At 41.0% G+C, this 21,860-nt stretch overlaps 1 protein-coding gene across 7 annotated transcripts in view; it reads left to right on the forward strand.

Moving 5' to 3' along the window:
- Positions 1–1,013: 1,013 nt before the first annotated feature.
- slc4a2b (solute carrier family 4 member 2b) overlaps positions 1,014–21,860 on the forward strand; it is a 66,405-nt gene continuing 45,558 nt past the window's right edge. For 5 of the 7 annotated variants that reach the window (XM_080794166.1, XM_080794169.1, XM_080794170.1 and 2 more), the window contains exon 1: positions 14,369–14,585. The gene's annotated coding sequence lies outside the window, so the exon portion shown is untranslated. Of the gene's footprint in view, positions 1,170–8,465; positions 8,539–14,368; positions 14,586–21,860 lie in introns of those variants that run through there. The other 2 variants (XM_080794167.1, XM_080794168.1) reach the window with 2 other exon arrangements.

The following is a 21,860-nucleotide window of genomic DNA, read 5'->3' on the forward strand; positions in this document are numbered from 1 at the left end:
CTCCTTCCAGGACCTCTGAGCCCTGCAGAAGGTGGTGTGGTCGGGCCGAGCTCACCACCTTTTGCAGGACGCATACACTATATGACAGAAGGTTCTGAGCAGGGACTATGAAAGACAAACACAAACAGTCCATTGTGGGGGCAATGGCATGCTTGTGTGCCAATGCAGACTGGCAAGCTGTGAGGGGTCTCAAAGAAACAAACCTAGGGTGACAGGGCACTATGGAACATCAAAGCTGCTTATTTCCCCCCCCATGAGGCTGTCAGAGCCAAGGACAAGGGAAAAAAACAAACTGCATTTAGTCTGTAAATACTACCTATTAAAGCTTTGCACAGTTGCACTCACGATTTGCTTTTCTTATGGGAAGATTGTTTTGTTTCCCCATTTTAATGCAATGCTCAAGAAAGCAAATGCAGCCGCTTTTATGCCACAAATGTGAATGTCCAACTGCTTGTGAGCCTTGATTTAAGTCCATTCATTAATTCATTTATTGACTTGGATCTACATTATTGTTTGACAGCAGTGCCATCTAGTGTTTTGTTATTTTTTTCTCAATTTACTCATAGAAACGCTTAATGGGAGGGCATAATAATGATAATGGTTTTTAAAGCCCATTTTACAAGTGTGAATGTGGACATGCTCCCTGACTGGTAGATAACTGGCTGGCTGGAAGTGTATGGAAAAGATTCGTGTTGAGCACAGCTTTGTGAATCTTCTTCTTTACAGTAAATAGTTATACTTACGTACGCTCCCTCATTCAAATAACAAATCCTGAATTTACAGTTACCCACGTGTTTACAGCCGATGTCTTTTGTGTTTACGTTTAGGAATATTATGGACATGCGCTTGCAGTAGAGAAACAACATTTAATGGAAAGATTAAACCGTTGAACTTGAAAGTTTAACGGAGCGGAGTGTTTTTTTCCCCCACACAGGAATGAGGAGGTAGACCTTCTTCATCATCATCATCATCAGAAATATGAATCATCGCCATCATCATCATCATCATCACGAGCGACGCAGGCGCATCAGCTGTTGGTGTAGGAACAGTAAGGAAGCAGGCAGCAGATAGATCCACGGCGCGGCGCGGTGCGGTACAGCGGTGTGGCAGACCTCACCACCAACAGAGCAAGAAGCAAGCAGCCAGGTCATTCACTGAGTCCTCGCCGGGTAAGTGGCATGGCAGTGCATGGATACAATACAATTTAATTTATGCTATTTATTAACTTTCCCCGGAGTTTGCGTTTAAAAAGTATTGGTTTTCAGAGGTGGCGTTTGGTTTCTCCGTTATTTTCCCAACTAGTGGTCTCTTATTATTTACTGGATTTTCTTCCCTCAAGTGGCACTCGCGCTTTGCCTCCGACAGTCATTAGGCTACATGGATTGGAATATTTATATTACGTGTTGAATGACACCGCTTTTATATTATCGTCGCCTTGTTTCCCAGGAGACAGCAACTGAAATATGACGAGATATAGTTGGATCAAGAGCACAGATTTATTTTTGTATCGCGTCGAGTCAGTCTTTTACATCCAAGACTACGAAGATGACAAGTCATGACATTGGGCCAATTTGGCAACAGCTCTAGCCGGTGTGTTAAGTTAGCTGGAAAGGCTAGTTGATTTGACATAGAGTTGTATTGAGCTGTATGATGAAACATTACTCCTTCACAGTGACAGTGTTGAGTCTCATGCGATGGTTGAGGTTCGAAATCGATTGAACACTGGTGTCTCTCAGGTGATGATCTGAGTCTGATTTAATAGCCTATGGTCCTCCATGTGATCAGAACGGCCACAGCCTGTTTGTGTGATGATCCGATTGAACAGAGCTGGTTCAGCATAATATAATTTAAGGCCAAACAATTGCCATAGATAGAGGAAGTTGTAGCTCTATGATGAAACATTACATTTATGCTGACCTCCATGACCATCCACAAGGACAGTGTTGAGTCTCACGCGACGGTCAATGGTTCAATCTCAGGTAATCAAATTGAACAGCTACAGCTTAGTTGAGTCTCATGTGAAGTAGTCTCTCGAGACAGACTGTTAATTCAAAGGAAAAGAGGGCGCTGTTTTTCCTCTGTTTTTTGCCAAATGGGTTCCCAGATTGCATGTGAACTTGTGAAGTGATGATTATCAGATTTTTGAACTGCCACTGGTTGCAAGTTTCGGGTGATAATCAGATTGAATGGTAACGAGGACCGTGGATCCCTGAAAACACTGGGCACTTTTTTTAAAACAAATATTTCGTTTATAATACATTATTTTACAAACGAGGGCCCAAATATATATATATATATATATATATATATATATAGTTCCACAAATGCTACAAATTGCTACAAAACCTGTAATAGCCAGTCATTTGAGGGATAAACAAGAAGTTCAAGGCAAAATGTACGTCTGATAATGATGTATCGTGCATGTTTAAATCATGTATATATTATAAAATAGCTCAAGGCTCTATATTGCTGATTACTTGGGTTAGAACCCGTCGCAGTGGTGTCCGGTTATAACTTAAACCAGGATGCTTCGACCTCTGCCCTCTCCCTGAAGCCGACCCTTGTTATATTCTCCGACTATGCTTGTCACGATGACTAAGCCAGTTAGATCTAGCCATATATGGTTCTACCACATCTATCTGATATCAGCCTCATGTCCAGGGGGTGTACTGTACATCAAGCTGCCTCATAGGGAAACAGGAGATCGGCTCCTGCCCTATGGGCCTCATGGCCCAGCAAGGCTTACTTATTTATACTTTATTATGGACCATTTTCCTGCGATCCCGGCTTGAAAGGTATTCTCCATATGCATACCACGGCCATCTTACCATATAAGTTAATGTCAAGGTGCAACTTCCAATGGCAGCCCATTCATCCAAACAGAAAAGTCCTATCTGATTGTATTACACAACGTCAAACTCGCCAACATTGCAGCTGTACGGAAAGCTTGAATTATTCTCTTTCTATCCTCAAAGTGTTTGTTTCATAAAAATCCACTGTATACATGTTATGAGCTACTTTGTGTCCTTGGAGGTGATTCTTTTTCTAATTGCTGGAGTTTGGAAGTGCTCGTTAGATATCACTCAACTGCTCTGTGTAACACCTGTTTTGAATTGGCACATAATGCAAGAGACAGCAGGACATTGCTTTACTGAAAACGAGTGCTTCCAAACTCTGATGGAAACATGGCTGCGGTCTGCATATGGAGAATTACAATGTATATTATAGGTGTAACAGGTGCGTGAGGTTTAGGGACCCACTGGACCTGTATCCCATTGAACAGTGACTGCTTCCAGTCTCATGATGTGACCAGATGATTGAACAGCCACACTGGTACTGCATGAAGGGGGACTTGGCACAAACAAGCTCAGTTCTGTCATTGTGTAATTTATTCCAGCGATGAATCTCTGGAATTATAAGTGCAGTTTTGTCAGATTTGTTTGAACATGGCGGCATCATTGGCGGAGCAAAACAAGCGTTTTGTATAAAACACTCTGGAAAATAGTTAGTTTCATCATTGCAGAGTGCGTTATCCATAAGACTGTTTTGCTTCATTGCTCCAAACAAATTAGACACCCTCAGGGAATTGGGAATTCTTATTTATTCCTCTATGCATTATAAACATGGATATAGTCCTTTGCTGTTGATATCCGGGCGAATTCCCAGGATTACCATTCCCCTCCTGTGGATAATGGATCTCAGGAGACGGCATGAATGCAGGATGTGCCTTCTGCTGAAGACTGACACACACACAAGCCCTGGCTGAGCTTTGTTTTATCAAAATAATGCAATGGGGGGGGGGGAGGAAGTATTGTGATGATCAGTACAATAGCTTTCATGTTATATTCAATCATAAAAGCATCCAAACTAAAATTTCAAACTTGCAGACACATCAGCAAGGTTTACTTACTTAACTTACTACTGGCTGGATTGCCATAGAATTAGCTGTACTCCTTGGATGATGAGCCCTACTGATTTTGGTGACCGCAAGTCACCGCATAGCCTTTCTTTATAGCACCGCACAACTAGGACAACATTTCCACTTGCAAACAATGCATATTAAAATCAGTTTGACCCTTGTTTAATTGAAAGGGCTATCTTTACATAACAAAATGCTTGACCAAATGAGTGTGCAACTTTGATTCATTTACTCAGATTTTCCACCCTGGTTCAAACATAGGCTACCATGTTGTGCATGTAAAAAAGAAATATGTATAGATCTTGAAACTTTTTTATTTTTCCTTGCAAAGTAAACTCAGATTTGTCATGATGATGAATACATTGCTGAGTCCATTCATTTGCAGCAGGGAAACGGCAAGGTAAAATATACAGAGAGTTACAAGAAGTCAAGATAAGAAAGCTTAACGGGGGAGCTGTTATCTTCCTCTTGTCCTTCCTTTGCCTTTTTCTGCATAAACCACTTCAGGATGAGAACCTGAGCCAGCATTCAGCTGTCTATAGTGCATTGAGATATATCTATATTAATGTTTAAGTGGTGCAGCCACTCCATTGTAAAGCAATGTATGTCCCTGCCTGGCTGGCTGGGTCCGTCCGAGCTCGGAAAGTGTTTTTTCACCACCAAGTGTCACTCTTGCGCAGCCACACGCACGCACGCGGGCGCGCGCACACACACACACACACACACACACACACACACACACACACACACACACACACACACACACACACACACACACACACACACACACACAGAGTACAGCACCACTCGGTTCTGATGGGTCTGATTTTGTTTCCTTTTTAAACCAACGTGCCTTTAGAGATCAGATCACAACCGTTAAGTCCTTCAGTGAAGCGACAAGAAAACAAGTGAAGATGAGACTGAGAGATAGGCCTTAATGCTTTACTGAGCCGTTACATGTGTCCTATATGTCAGGATCTCCTGTTTCTGTAGCGTGAGGCAGCTTGATATACATGCATCTCCTGGACATGACGCTAGTATGTTGCAGGGACTTAAACCAAATCCAGCTTTTGATGCTGAGTGCCAAGCAGGCAGGCATTGGGTCCCATCTTGTATAGTCTTTACCTGGTATGATTGATGTTTCAACTAAGATTTTCTGCGGAAATCACCCGTCGCTCCCGAACATGCGTTGATCCGACATGCGTTGCGCCGTGCTTGCGTTTAGGGTTAGGCTAGGCCGGGTTTGGGTAAGGTCGGTTTAACGACGGTCGGACCAATAGTATGTCGGAAGTTGGAACTAAAGCCTGTTGCAAACATTATCCCAAACTGGCAGTTGCAAAAGTTGGTATGGTTCATCGTAAAACTGTTTTGTTGCAAGGAGTTGTGAATAGTTGCAAGGAGTTGCAACTGGTATGGTTTGGGCTTTAGAGCTACACTGCTTTTGTCTGTGTTATGCTATGTACTAGTATTTGGTACGGTGTACCAGCAAGCTGTTGCTGTTAGACAAAAGTTTCCTCCCCCACTACTACTACGCCTGAGCAAATGATTCCTCGGAGATCCATCTCATTGTCCCCTTCTGCAGTGTTTGATGGGTTGCTGTAACCTAGAAAAGCATAGCCATTTACCAGCTAAGTGGTGGTTAATTACCGCAAGCACTCCGTCAGAAGTAGAACACACACTGTGACCTACTGGTCAGGCCATGATTGGCACACACTGAACCCCATTAAACGGCATATTATGCGTTCTGATTGGTACATCATACTGACCCACACAGTGCATTGTTGGTTGTACCAGCTGATCTCTCAATCTCTCTCCCCCTTCTTGTATGCCCCCCCCCCCCCCCCCCCCAACACTTCCCTCTTTTCCTTTCACATTCTGTGAATGCCGATAACTGGACTGGGCTTGGGCCTAAATCACGTTCCACAGTCCAAGGCGATCTCACTTCTCTCTGCACCCATTGTGTTTCTTCATCTGTCTTGAAGATCAGTGTTGGAACGAAATATGGAACGTAGTATTCTTTTAAATTCTCCTTTGCAAATCTAAGCACTGGAAAACAGACGGTGTATGGTTGGCCTGTCATAGCCAGCCTCGTTTTTCTGCAAATTGAACTTGAAATTCATGGGAGATTTAATACATACATTTTCTCATCATCATGGAATGACATTGAGCTCTTCTCCAAGGTAGGGCACAGTCTACCACGCCACAATGACACTGCATTATTTGCAAGGAAATGGATAAATGACCCGTTTGTATTTGAGCTTGGTGTTGGATTTCAGGCCTATTGTGCAGGTTCTGAGGGAACTGGGATGGTTTTTTTCCCACCCCCGTCTAGACTTCTCACACTGGAGCGAAGCTTCGTGTTTACCATATTTTGTGAGAGTTTGCTCGTACCTTTTGTGCTGCTGGTGCAACCTAAGCTGCCTGGGCTGTAGTGTTGACCAAAAGTAACACGGCTTACTTCCCACGCAGGAATCAGGTAAATGGACAACACATAATTTAGTCTCCTCCAAGCTGGTCTTATTAATAATAGCCAGTGAGTGTTTAACAACTTTAACTCTCACATTCCTATTTGGGCATGTCAATTATAGGCCAACACTTAAAAAATTGCTCCCTTTTTAATATTTATTTTAATTAACTAGTGCCTCTCTGTTGGGTGGAAACCTCATGTCTAAAATAGCAGATCGTCAAGCTCAAAATGCGTTGTTTGCTTCGTGCCAGATTTCAAGCATCTAGATCTGCTATTTTGTATACTTGTGTGTGAGACGTTGAAGTATGATGTTGTAGCTGTAGGACATTCATTTACGAAAAATAACAAAGGTTTCTGTCCGACAGCAACGATATAATGTATTTTAGATGTGTGTTCATGCTGCCATATTGTAGTGAAGACGGTTTTGTGAATTGCACACTGCACAGGCCACCAAATCTAGAGAATCAGATGAGGAGATTATGTAATGTGTGTGTGTGTGTGTGTGTGTGTGTGTGTGAGTAATCTGCTTGATGAAAGAATGATGTTGGTGCGTTAAAGGTAGAAGGTCCTCCAGGGATGCTGAAAAGAATCATTAAAAAAAGGTTCCAAGGGCCACTAGGGGGTGCTCGGGCCGCCAGTTGAATACCTCTGCAATTTGTCCTGCCAGGGAAACACTCCCCTGCCAGGTGCTAAGAAGCGGCTTGCTCACTCCTCATGTATTGATGGAAGCATGAGCCTCAGTTCAGGGCTCTCCCCAGGTTGGCGTTTTGAGAGTAGCACCCCGTATTTCACCATGATGAGGTGAAAAATGGGTTACAAAAACGTGGGATAAAAAAGGTTCCTAGGCTTCTTTTTGATTGTTCCAGAACATTTGTGAATTAACTGAAAAGCCTTTGGGACCGCATTGAGTTAAAAGCATTTTAATCTGTTATTCTTAAGGCTTGTGGATTTTGGTCTTATAAACAAACACACCAACGGCAAGGCAAGAATTTAGTTTTGTGCCCTAACTAGAGCCTCAGTGAATGCAAGGATTTAAACAGAACGTAGACAGTGAGTGAGCCAATGTTTTGAAAGCTTGTTAAATTGCCTGCTGTAGACGGTAGACATGCCGTCACGCACGCCTACTGTATGATGACTAAATATTTTATTTCTAGACTTATTTTCCTGAAGTAGAACTTCCATAGAAGAAGCGTTGGAGGTACTACTCATTCTAAATGTATATTTTAAGAAAGGTTCCCCAACCCGATACATATAAATTGCCTGGAACTCTCCTAGTCTAGGATGAGCATTCTCAAATGGTACTCTAGGACATAGAGTACCATTTGAGAATGCTCATACGCATTTCATATTCTGAAGCTTTAATTCAGCCTTGCAGTACATTTCTGTATTTAGAACATTTGATTCATTGTTTACATAGAGACATCAACTATTTGTAGTCTGAACAAGCATTTCAATAGACTTTCTTCTTTGCCTCTTTGAAGTACACAAAAGGCCATAGTGGTGATTGGATTTGCCATTTCTAGACGAGAGGACAATGGGCAAGCATTATATAAGCTGCCAGGACTTCATGGTCTTCGGTTGCCCGTTCTTTATATCCCTCTGTCTGCACCCCAAAAAAACAGGTGCTGCCCTAATGGCTCCGACCAGAATGGAATAACAGTCCACTGCTGTCCGAAGCCTTCAAGGACGCACAAGATAGATGAATACATAGAGAGAGAGAGAGAGAGAGAGAGGGATAGAGGGAGGGATGGGCACGACTACGTTGACCGCAGCTGTTGGCTTTGTGACGCTGGAAGGGTTCCAGTAACCATGTGTACAAAACTTAACACAGTCATGCTGAAGTCCTGGTCCTAGGCCAACTGCCCCTTCCCCTAATAGTGAATAGCTGTGAAGAGGAGGAGGAGGGAGGGAGGGAGGGCGGACGGACGGACAATCGGACAAACGTCTGCACGCTGATAGGTTTAGGACTGACCTGGCACTGGGCAAAAGGGCTACTTCTGGCAAAAAAGGAGCTTTCAAGTACGGACCTATCAACACACACGCCACAGCCAGATAACCATAGAGATCAGCTGCTCACAGCTCATCTACACACGGGCTGATCAAGCCTCAGGAGACGGTGGGGGGCAAGTTTAGTACTGGTCAAGGCTGTGTGGTGAGTTTCTGACATCAGAGTGCTTGGCAGTGTGTGGAATGTCGGTATGCTAGCAATGCAGCACAATTTGTGGCTTAAATAATAATACTAATATACTCTGATCTTTATTTTGAATTTATTTCATCACAGTTATTTGTCTGATTTATGGAACAACATTTTTGATTGCACTTCATAGTGATCTGTATCTTTTTTGCTATATCATCTGTATGACATTTAATTGTTGCACATAAAAGAATTATAGGAGCGCTGCGTCGGTCCTTATTATAGCCAACTGTGATCAGGTGCTCTTTGGAGAGGGTTATCAAGTTCCTTTCCTCTGTGGAGACGACTTAGGTGCTACAGTAGGTAGGAAATTCAGGTGAGACCAAGGGGGCGCACAGTTAACTTAAATCGGCACTATGTAACCTTTTAATGAATTAAATGTAATTTTATCCAGTCTGTATATATGGTAGAGCAGTGGTTTTCAACCTTTTTCACATTACATTACATTACACAGTACATTATGTATTCACTTCAGCATTTGAACCATTGACCACCCCATTTGATGAGATTTAGCCTCTCAGACCCAAAACCTATAATATTTTTATCGTTGGATAAGATTTTGTCCACAATTCAATGCTTTATTGAGAGGCAAACATTGATCTAAAATAACAATTCTTCTATATTCATTCCTGTGAATAGAGCATTTGTTTTAGCTGATTTCTTCTATTGAGACATTTCTCTCACCTAGACACGGGATCTGTCATGTCATCACTTCCAATTTCACTGTATCCTGTCAGAGAGAAAATTGGAATATATAGCTGTTTAACACAAATTTTAACCAAAGAAAATCACTTGCTCTACCTGGTTACCTTTAAAAACCGATTGTGGTGCAATAGGTGCACATTTTTTATATTACTCCTCCAGATTCTGTCCAAAAATCCGGTAAATCTTTAAACACTACGGTATCTCTATAGTCATGTGTTCAAGCCGTAACTGTCCAATATTCCATCCTAATTGGCTTTCAAAGTTTGCAGGATTGGCCCTCAAATCATGAACGCAGCGTGCAATTACCTGAAATCTTTCACAGACTTTTCCCACCCTTTTCACATTGGCCTGTTATAGCGCCACCAACCAGATGCATTTTTGCAAAACACATTTTTGGAACAAAATGCCTCAAATCATCCAATTGCCATCCAAGGCGTAAGAAGAAATGGCATCCTTTTCACATTGGCCTATTATAGCGCCACCAGGAGGCCACAACCTGACCTGCCATGGTGGAGACCTGTGCCCCGAGGGGCACTTTATCTAGTTGCCTCTGAGATGCAGTGGAATAGAAGTAAAAGTACTGCAAATTAGAAATACTCCAATAAAGTAAAGATGCGGGAAGATGCATTCAAATGAGTTTCTTTCCATCACTGAAGATGACATGTTTCCACCCTGACGAGGGTGAAGCTATAATATGCAGTACAGACCGTGCTGTCTCTTGGTCATAGTTAAAAAAATAAATTACTCTGAAGATCCTCCTCCGCCCATCAAATCTTTTTATAGTCGAGCACACTGACTGGGTGCCATGGCTATTTCTATTGTGTGTGTGTGTGTGTGTGTGTGTGTTGATGGATATTTCTTTTATCAGAACAACATTGGCACGGAGGAAAACCCCCAAAGCTTTGTAGTGGGACTACAGTTTTAGCTCTTTTGTGGCTTTGGCGGTGTGTATCTATTAACCCGCAAGACTTGCATGTGACTCTGTCGTGTACACGCACGTCGCACACCCCCAGTGATAAACAACACACGCACGCACACACCTCTCACCACAGCCATGTCTTTAGCTGTAAAGCATGCTACAGTATAAGCTGATTTGGAATGTTTGATTATTTGGCCAACACTGGTAAGCAACACACTTGGATCACGGGACTGCTTTTTGTTTGAGCGAAAACACAATTAATCCTATGGCTTTGATGACTTTGTGTTGGTGCTGAACAATTCTGATCCCTGCATGACTGATGAGATTTCAAGTGTTTACATGATTTAGCATGGTCAAAGACATCATGGCAGCAGTTAATCTTTTTTTCCCTTTTTTTTAAAGAAAATATTAAATGCGTTATAGGGGACCATTAAAACCACAAATCTCAAAAGACAATATTATTTTGGCTTATATAATTATAATAGTCTATCTTGGGCAGAGTTGTTCATTTCACTTGTTTTCAAATCACTACTTCAGAGCTGACCAGACAGTGGCGTATCCAGGAATTACGTTTTGGCCAGGCAAGATATGTTAATTGTCGTCTCCCTGCGCACAATCGTAGCACTAAAGGTTTTCAAAGAGATATACCTGCTAGACGAGTGGGATGCAAAGGCTGAAAGGCATGCATTTACATTCCAATGGGTGATTGAGGACCGTGCTCTACCGCGACGGCCAATCAGCTTTTTTCCTCATTGTATGGATTTTGGCCAGACACGCCTCTGTGACCAGAGACTGGATTTTTACAGTCCCATTACAATTACAGTGCTAATATTATAAACGTTTAATCGCTATTGTGACATTCTATAGACTAGATCGACAGTATATCTCAAAACTAAACTATTGCAGCACAATCAATAGGTTTTTAAAGGTAGCAGAGCGTGTCTTGCTCAAGCCAGGGATCAATCCAGCTGCTGTACTGTGCTGTACCGCCTGATGCATTGCCGTTATGGTTGAGGCCACATTTACAAATGTATCTGCTGCTCATGTCATGCTGGTGTGATTACAGATCTCAGATTAGCAACAGTCTAGGTGCTGCACGCACATCCAAGAATTGCGACGGGTGCCGGACCAAAAGTAGCACATGTGGAGGAGATAAGTCTGCACGCTGTCTTTAGATGCTCACAGCCTCTTCCCATTTTAGCACCTATTCAAGGCAGACGCAACAGACTTTATTTTACCGATATGTGTGTGTGTGTGTGTGTGTGTTATTTAATTTAAAGTGAATCCTACTTATACGTCCATTTATTGTAGCCTACTCCTTGTAAACTGAATATATTTATGATCTTCATAAATTTAGCTGGGGATCACTTTGAGAACCAATACCACATGGGGTGTAGGTTCATCACTTCTTTTAAAGTGATTATATCATATTTAGCAACAATTTTGCGGCATGAATTCACATAAAACCCTGCATATCCATCGCATAATCAAGGGTTTTTGCCTGCATTTTTCTGGAGGGTCCACTAAATGGTATTTCTTTTTAGTTTTTTCAACTTTTTTGTTACCTTGTACTGTTAAGTAACTTGAAAAATAACCATAAAAAAATGTGTGAAACAATATCATGATAATATCGTTTATGGTGATACGGCTTGAAAAAATATCTTGATACTATTTTCTTTTCTCCATATCACCCACCCCTAGTGTATATCCCATCAAGAACAGTCAAATTAAAAGCATAAACAAGTTGTATCAAGATAGATGTGAATATACAGTAGGGAAGTTCTTAAGCGACAAAGGATGTAATGCATCTAAGAAAATATTATTCGAATGAAGCAAATGGAACTTTGAAGCAGAATGACCTTCGTCCAACCTCTTTAAAGATTTGTGGGACAACAAAAGATATTGCAGGTGTCTTAAGTGGATATGATAATGTAGATGGAAGCAAATACTGTTTCAAATAAGAAGGGCAACTATGGTAAACACATTTAAAAATGAAACCAATTGCCTTCTTGATATAGCCAATTGAATGAGTTGTACATTAGGCATAGGCAGTGGCAAGTTCCATATGGACACCTCAAGATTGTCAAGAAGACATAAACCTGCATAAGAAGTTATATAACTTAAGAGGATTAAGATGGAGGTGTCTGTGCTGTTCTGATACACAACAACACATCAGCATAAATCTATTTAACACTTGAGAGATTATTCTTTTCGTAACTTCAAATGAAAAACAAGTATATGCGGTTTAAAGGTAAACTCTGGATCCAAGATATTTAAATGAGTCGACTTTCTCACAGTCACACCGAGAGAGCCATTTGAAAAATGTATGTGTAGTTCAACTTGCTTGACTGTGTCCTTCGTGTACCATAAAAATCGTCGACACTTTGTCTGTCTTGCATAAATATATGGGATTAGTTCATCGCTTGCAAAGGATTAAACATGCTGTGAATATCCTATGCAAATTTCTAAAGTTGAACACAAAAATATATTGTATCTTTCACCGTCACACACTGTAGTAAGTAACCGCTGGTGTAGAGGAGAGGTGCTGCCGGTCAAAGTACTTTTCAGATTATATGCAAGACTAAAACTAATGTTATGTTAATTGTGTCCTGTCGCTCAGTGCATTTGAATTATAACCTGGCTAAAGTGCCAAGTGCAATGCTGCTGCTTATTAACCCATTCAGGACGCGCTACGAGCTTATAGGTCTGCTATTTATTTTTTTATCGTGAAAATGTGGCGCAAATCTTTGTATATATTCTTTCAAAGCGAACATTTTTAACCCATTGATGCCTGAGGCCGAATCTGGGAACGCCTTCTAGGGACTGACCTAACGTTTCTGAAAACCTTCAAATTCTGATGATTCTTTTTTTAATAGTTATGTTGCTACATGTATAGCAAATTAGCAATAGCTGAGAGCGTGCCGGCATCAAGGGTAGAACAACGTATAGGTTGCACCAGGCATCAATGGGTTGCTTCTGCTGGGTCCCTGGAACAACATATTTTCAGATGGGGGGTGTCGGCGGCCAATTAAATCTATTTTTGGGGGTCCTTGACATGAAAACGTTCGAGAACCACTGACATAGAAACATAGGTTTTTCAGAAAACTGTCAGGATTTAGAAGACATTTGTAGAATCGTCCTGCGGTCTAAATGGGTTTTAAAACACTGTAGCAGTGTAGCCTATACTTCGTTGTCCGGGCATCTGTACTTTTTCAGTTTTTACCTCTACACCAAATCTCGCCGAAAATACTCGGTCTACAAGCGACCAGTTGTGTCTTGAGCTTGTAGATCTGCTATTTTTTGCAGAATGTTATGCCTATTATGACATGCCTTGAATAGGAACGCTAGGGTTCATGTGGTTAATTGCCCATTAAAGAGATTGACCACCACAGGGCAAAAACAACACTACAATAAAGCCTTTTCTCTTCTCTGATACAACTTTGTGTGGTTTTTATAAGACATGGACTTAGTCTTCCATTGGCCAAAAGGAGGAAAGGTGAATGCGTCATTGCATGTACTGTCTGTAGGTTGTCTTGTAACCATTGTTTACCATTTGAAATGAACCGTGTTATTAAGCTCAGTGCTCCATTGTTTGAACATGGTGGTAAACCGTTCATTTGTGGCTTACCTCTTTCATGTTCCACCTCAGCCCCCTGGCAAAACAATGCACTGTGACAGCTGGTCAACTATTGTCTCTGTGACAAAAAAACACGAGTGTCTGTCATTGTCAATATGACTATACGAATAACAGTGATTTCATGACATTGGACAAATCTGAGAAATCTCCCACTCATGTTGTTATTCAGGCTGGATATTGATCCCTGGGGTAAACATTTTTTGCACAGTTTTATGGTATATTTCTCGTTTCAGTTCTGGTCTGTGTTGTGTATTTATTTAACAATGTTTCAGTAAGCGACCAATTTATCAATTTGTAGAATTTCATGTCACGAAATGCCAGCTTTTTTAAAGTGCATGTGTGTGACGTGTGTGTGTGTGTGTGTGTGTGCACGTGCATGTGAGCAGCAGCAGTACGCTGACTCAGTGACGAGGAGTGTGTCCTGGAGAGTCACATGGCTACTTGTCACCGGCCTCCGAGAGGAAACATAATCCTGAGAAGGAAGGCTGTTGTTATCAGTCTGACTGTGCATGTTGGCCTGAGAAGGAGAGAGCCCTTATTGGCTGGCCCCTAGAGAGACTCTTCGACTACATGCAGCACTGCAGTACATAATATCTCTAAACCCTTTTCTCTTCTTTCTTTCTTTTCTTTTTGTTTGTTCGTTTGTGTTGCACTCTCTGACCAGGTCCTGGTCTCTAACGTACATCAGCCTTCAGAACACCTCTGCCATGTCATCGGAGCTTCCTCAGCATTGAGCACACAAAGGTACAGTAAAAAGTTAACGCTTACATTATTTTTGTGTTCCACATTAATTGACATTTCACCGGCCAGGTTTGTCATCTTCACCCCTCAGCTCAACCTATCTCCGTTGAAATATTTGTCTCGTCAATTATAAGTGACAATGTGTTTATTTAATTGAATACCGGTAATTTGAATGGTTTGATGATCTGGGTTAGTGTTACTGGGAAATGCCTACAAATCGTATCGTGTGAAGGCTTATCACACATCAGGGAGTTGTTTGCCCAGGTGTTTACACTATTGTAGGATCTTGAAAAGGAAAACAATTAAGAAAACAATTGAGTTCAGCTGAGAAGGAGAGGTCCTGCGAATATTTAAAGTTGCGCACTGGAAAAGCTTTCTTGTTGTTACAGATCTTTATTTTATTATGCGTATTATCTTGTAGTTTAGATTTATTTGGGTTTAAATAATGTTTGCTTTGGCAAACGTAGGTTTTCTCATGCCAGTTTACTGGCATGAGAAAACCTTTGAATTTACTTTGGTTGGGTTTGCCGACTAGCATTTCAATGGCCCAGGAGTCCTTCCTCAGTGTCGTATAAAATACCAATTTAGAGCCTTTAGAGTTGATGGAGGGTTTTAGTAAGTGCTGCGTGCAATTCAAGATGGACCGTTATAGCGACTGACGTCGGTTTTCTTTTAAACCACTCACTGTTCAGCCAAATTCTTATTTTTCTTCTAGTCAGCCCTTGATTCAAGTTTGTTATTCACATTGAACCTTGTAATTATATCAAATTGGTGATAGTGTTATCCATTCTTTGAATCGTACACAGTGCGGAATGCTGTATCACATCATTTGAAGTAAATACAAATACAAAACCTCCAAGGCCACAAAATAAGGCTGTAGTGCAAATTAAACGAGCGTTTAAGAAAGAACAGAAAAACAAAACGACCACCTTGGACATTTCATTCAGTACAAATTCGGCAGTGCTCGACACGAAAGATAAATCACTCATTTGTCTGGCTGCCTTTTTTATAAGCCTAATCTAGTTCTAGTTGAAACAGTCCTTCCGTCCCTTTCATTGTCCTGTGTTTTTTTTGTGTCAAAGTACGGGTCTGTCTGTGTGGCTGCTGTGGTGGTTTTGAAATTATATTCCAATGTCCATTTCCGGAGAGGCATTTTCATTCGCAGACAGTTATGTTTTATCGGTCTGTTCTTAAAGTTGGACTTTCTGATAGAAGTTGTAGAATATCACATGCATTCCGTGGTCTCTGCTTCTATGCCAAACTGGCCGGTTGAAATCCGGCCCGGATGCGGTGGCTCAGCCGATCCCTAGGCTGACTCTGGCTGAGCACCATGCCATGTAAACAATACTTTTTCTTTTACTTCTCAGTTCTTTGAAATTGTCATTCCCCCCCCCCCCCCCCCCCTGTGTCATTCGTTTCCGTTGTGTGCCATCAATTACGCATTAATGAATGGTTCCTATAAGCAAGGTAAGCAGCAGAGGCTGTGGGAGGAAGGTCTCTCTCCGTAGTAGGGTTTTGATTCTCAGCCAGTACAGGACAGTACATGTGGTCCTGGAGGCCAGTGTCTTAACCACTATGGCATCGATGAGCACACAACTAGTCTATATTTAACGTCTTAGGGATTGGATTTCAGTCAACTAATGCTGACTTTGTATTATTATGTTAAGAGCTGTGTCCTTTTTCTTACACAGATAAACATGACCTGCAAAGTACAGACACTGGTACAAGTCTAAACGATATAAAAAAGAGGGAAAATGACAAACGATATGAAGTACGAAGAAAAAATGGATTCACAGCATAAATAAATACAAATAAATTAAACAAACTTGCTTAAGAAATGACTGGGCAGTCCCCAGAAATGGCTCAGACCATTGTTTGGCATGTGGGTTTTCCATTATTGCGGTGGAATATCACTTTTAGCTGACTCGGCTCGATCTGCTGCAGGTTTCCTGTGTAAAAGTTAACTGAAAATGTGCCTTAACTGATCTTAAACGCACAACAGTGCGTGAACTTATTGTGTTGTGTTACATTGTCTGGAGGCGAGGGCAGCATATCGGCGCCTTTTCATCAAATGTTAGAAAAGATGTTACACTACTTTTTGGTTGCAGGGAATCTACGGTAGATGCAATGCAAGTTTGTGATGGAAAATAATAAAGAAGAAAAACATGCATGCCATACATTGGCAGAATATTAGACGGACGATCAGCTTATCTATCCCTCTTACTTTATCTCACCAGCTCTTATCAATGTTAGAATAACACAGATATCAAAACGATTACAAGCCGTTCTTTATCTCCACCAGGCGGGGGACAGAGTTTGTTTTCATGTCTGTCTGTGAATCCAGACCTAATCGATCGGCATCAAACTTCTTGTGCAACCTGCCAGTAGGCCAAGGACTCAATCAACCCCATAATCTTTCAAACTGGCCTCATGGTGGCGCTATAGTAGCCCAATTTACATTTTTGGCTGCCCTATACTGTAACTCTTAGGTTGTACAGTTAAACATTTTCATTTTCTTCAACATACCTTTTGAATTCTTTGCAAAGTGTGTTCAAAACTCTCACACATTGCTACACATGATCTCTGGAGTCATGTGATAAACATGTAGCGTACACATTTTTTTAAATATTTCATACTGATTGGCTCTAATTGGCTTGTAACGTTTGCAAGGGAGGCCTATTTAAAAAAAATGCATTGTCTGATTGACCCCACATTTAAATACCATAATGAGACGCCCCAGTCGCCCCTACACAACGCACAGCCAAAATCACCACACATGTGACAAATGTCACTGTTTGTGACCAATTTGTCAGACAAAATTATGTTCACATGATCTTGGACGTCTGAGTCATGTGACAAAAATATTTCTCAAACTGCCTTTTGTTTTAGATTTTTCGTCCTTCATATTCGGTACTACTTACTTACTCCAAAATCAGTGGTTATTTTTTACAGTAAATTTAGTATATCATGAAAGCAACATTCAATCAACCATAAATTGAAAGTGCATGTTTCGAGACCTCTCTAATAAAGTGCTTTTCACTTCTGCACTTCCAAAAGCACTTTTCACAAATGTTTTACCTGATCAGTTGTACCTGATTACGTAACCCACGACTTACGCAGCCCTGGATAGGCCACCCGGCCTGGTGGAGATATGCACCCCGTGGACTGTCATTTTCGCATTGGCTATTCAAAAATAGCAGTTATACAAGTTTATCTTGTATTGAATTTTTATGTTTTCACATAAAGATGAATCAAATGTATAGATAAAGTGAGACAAACTAGAAAGTTATAAATTCTAAGCACAATACAATAAAACGGATAAAAGAAAAACACAAAGCACGGAAACAAAAGAAAATGGCGAGCAGCACATACACAATACAGTCAGTTATTCAGTATGGGGAATATTACACACATCAGAAGGCAAATTGCAAGAGTACAGCTGGGGCTCTCCAATCCAGTGAATCACTTCCTTTATAAATCACAGTAGATAGATCCCTGGGCAAGTAATCCATCAGCGGCTGCCATATATTCAAGTTTGTCTGTTTTTGAACATTTTAGAAAAATCTTTAGTGTGAGAACTACTGAAAATGGAATCGACCTCTAAATGGCTTTAATCTGTAAAGATGGACTGCGTCAGATAAGATGCACTCTAAGAAGAAAAGGTGTTATTTTTCTACTATCCCTGCAGATCTTCCTGTGAGGCTGTAAATTGGAGGTCATACCCTGCAGGCCACAGCTGGATTATGAAATGTAATCAATTCTGACTCAAGTTATTTGCGCTTTAAATAGAGGCGCTTGTTCCTGGATATTATGCAGCAGCAATTCTGTTTACTATTCTGTAGTTCTAGGCATTTTTGAGTATAAACAGAAATGTGCCTAATTAGGGCCACACATGAAATGCAGGAGGAGTATTAGGTCTTCTGCAACTCATGATTATCAATATCTGTGTCAAAAGCAAAAACATGTTGGTTCATGGTTTGTTTTCCGTACTCATGTTACATGGTTGGATTTCATGTTCTTAGAAGTACAGTCTCTTTACAAGGAGGAACATGGAGATGACTGGTGGCTGCCGCTTGTGCTGTGAATGTGACTGGCTGAATGGAGGGTATGCGCGTGACATCATCAAACCAGGAAGTTATGCAGGAATGCCTACTGAGTGGCTAAAAACTACTTTCTGGCCTTGACAGCCCATTCATCCAAACAGAAAAGTCATATTTAAATTGCCTTAAACGACATTAAACAATGTTAAACTCACTTTACCTGTCACTTTGCCACTCGATTTGCCATTGACTTTATGCATGCGCATACCCTCTATAAGCCTCTAGTTAGTAGTAACGGTAGTTGCTCTGACATCTATGGTGAAGGACAGTAGTGGAAAGTAACCAAGTACATGTACTCGAGTACTATACTTAAGTACACATTCAAGAAATCACGCATAGAATAATGGGAAATGGGAAATTCTGCTTAATGAGTACTTTCACTCTTGGTATTTTTATTTTTTTGATGCCAAATACTTCTGTACTTTTGAATACCAGACTTTCACTTGTAGCAGAGTATTTCTACATTGTGTCATTGATACTTTTATTTAAGTAAAAAAAGAAATACTTTTTAAACCACCGCTCATCTTTCATTTATTGTGCATGTGCACTGTGTCCAATTAAACTAGGTTGGTCACTTCCAGTCGTATTTCTACATGATAGTATTATACTTTTTGAGTATTTTTTTAGATCTATACCCAGTCCTGTGGTGAGACATGACTCATTGATTTCACATTATGGACATAAAGAATATCAAATTGAACGCCGGTTCTATTTATGACCGATTGTGTTGACAGGCCATTACCGCCTTCCTGTTTTCAAGAGTTCCTCCCACATGAATACAGAATTATGTAGCTATATCCTAGAAGGGTAACTGACCATTTTGACGTCAGGTTCTTTTGTAATGGAAGCATTTGACTAATTCCTGTTGGTCATGCCAAATTTATAAGCTATTACTTCCCTCTTGTTAATAAACCATGAACACAATTAGTGCTTCAGAATGGAAGCTCGGGGCGCCTGGAAGATATGGCCGCTTTTACTCTGTAAATCCCCCCCCCCTTGGGGGGCATATTTTTTAGACATATTTTTGCTTGCTTTCTCTCGTTTCAATATTATCGCTGAATAATCCCTCACGTTCATATTTTGAACGAGAGGCAGGTGAGAAGTCAGAAATGAAGAGCTTAGTATATCCATCTGATCAAAACCACGGAGAGCTCCCTAGATTAGGAGATAAGAGGCATTATTTCTGCAGCGGTAAACTAAGAAGTGAACTGGACCGCGGATGAGCGAAGAGTATGGAGGCCTTTAACAGCATTAGATGATTTGCATTAGATACGTTAGATCTTTAGAATACATAGGTATTTTTCATCATTTTGACCGATGCAAGATCGCTATTCCAAACGGTTTTCGTTCAGATCATTATTGTTATCCCCTATGCATGTTATTACAAATCATGTGTACAGAGGTATCTAACCCGGTTCTCATGGCTCTGCTGTCGGGGGATCCTGGTGTTCTGTAACCTTAGCCCATCGCTGCCTCTCTGCCCTCCCTCCTCACCTCACCCACAGCGGTGGGGTCTAGATTTACTGAGAAAGTAAGCTGTGAACACACACACACCCAGGCCAGTTAACACATTCCACGCGTTATAGTATAATTGACAAGATACTGTGACTGCCGGGATTGTTTAATTACCTGTTGAGCTTACGCCGAAGTATTTGCGCCTTTGATCCATGACAATCCGCTTGAAAACCGTCCCATGATTTGTTATTGAGCCGATTGAGCCATAAATGTAGCCATTTATGAGTGGAAAGACAATGGAATAAATGTTGTGGAACGTGTTCAAAGTGTTAGATTTTTTGGAGCATCTTTATCAAGATGGTGGCAGCTCAAAGGTAGAAAATTAGCCTGAAGAGTGAGTGTGAGTGAGTGAGTGTGTGTGTGTGTGTGTGTGTGTGTGTGTGTGTGTGTGTGTGTTTTTTAATTTATTGTAGGTCACGAAAGTACTCTCCTGTGAGTTGGTTCAGTTAATGAGAAAATGTCACATCAATCTAATCAAAAAGGCACTGGGGAGGTGCAAACACTGCTCACACCGTCTCTTGTTTCAAGTCTGTCCATTCCTGAGATATGGAATATTATATAATTTTGACCGTGTCCTTGATGGTATCCTTTTGACATTTTTTACCCAAATGTTAATAATCAGTCTAATGGTCATTCATTTCTCGCCAAGGTTTATGGAAGTTTGCCCATCCCTTCTTGAGTTTGACCTTAAGTTGACTAATTTACACTTGTGATTTGGTTAATGTGTTGGGATAAAACTTTACCTAAAAGTGTTATGTAACACTTATGATTTAGTTAATGTGTTGCAATAGCACTTATTATTTAGTTAATGATTTGGAGTTCATGGATGGGTCCTAGACTTGTGTGGTGGCGAGTCAGTTCTCTACATCTACTGTCCCAACTTCTTCATCTCACTCATTTATTTTGCATAGCAAAAATACATTGTTTTTCTATTTTATATTTTGGAGGGGCGTCCTATTCCCAGCTTTCCGGGTTTGTGTGAACAGGACACATACATTGGCTGATCACCCCATAGTGATGACTTGATTGGCTGAGCAAAGTTTATATTGAAGATAAAAGTGAGGGCAGAAAAGTGAAGACGGCAAAAATGATTGTATATATATATATATTTTTTTATTTTTAAACATAGAAGTCAAAAAGTCATGTTACATGTCTTTGCTCACACACAATCAACGAACTTTCCCTACCATCTGGCCCTCAAAACCTCTGTGTAGCTAGCTAGCATGTAATCTCTTGGGGCAATAGACGGACTGTACTTTTAACTAAAAGCAGGACTATATCTGAGCAAATCCCTGTTGTAAACAAGGTCATTGATATGATTATGCTCTGGCATCAGCGAGGCTTGTCATGACTTTGATAGCCGCTGCCAAGAGAGTCAGAGTGCTTTTGACTGAGCATGATTTCTTGTGGTGTCACCGAAAAAGGCATTCAGAGTCTGTAATTGATGGAGGCAGGGAGTCCTTTACTTAGCTTTTTGGCCGAGGTTTGAATGAAAACCACTGCTATTCCTAAGACACTCGCCCGTATAAAAGAGACCCAGGCCTGGTGAATTGAAGCCAGGATTAAAAGGAAGTCCCACTTGGGTACCAAAGAGATGTGGAGGAAAAAGCCTATGTTTGTTTCACGATTCAGCATCTGACATGTCATAACAATATTTTGACCT

This window comes from Protomyctophum bolini, assembly GCF_963924005.1.
Source record: "Protomyctophum bolini genome assembly, chromosome: 21".
NCBI classification, from domain to species: Eukaryota; Metazoa; Chordata; class Actinopteri; order Myctophiformes; family Myctophidae; genus Protomyctophum; species Protomyctophum bolini.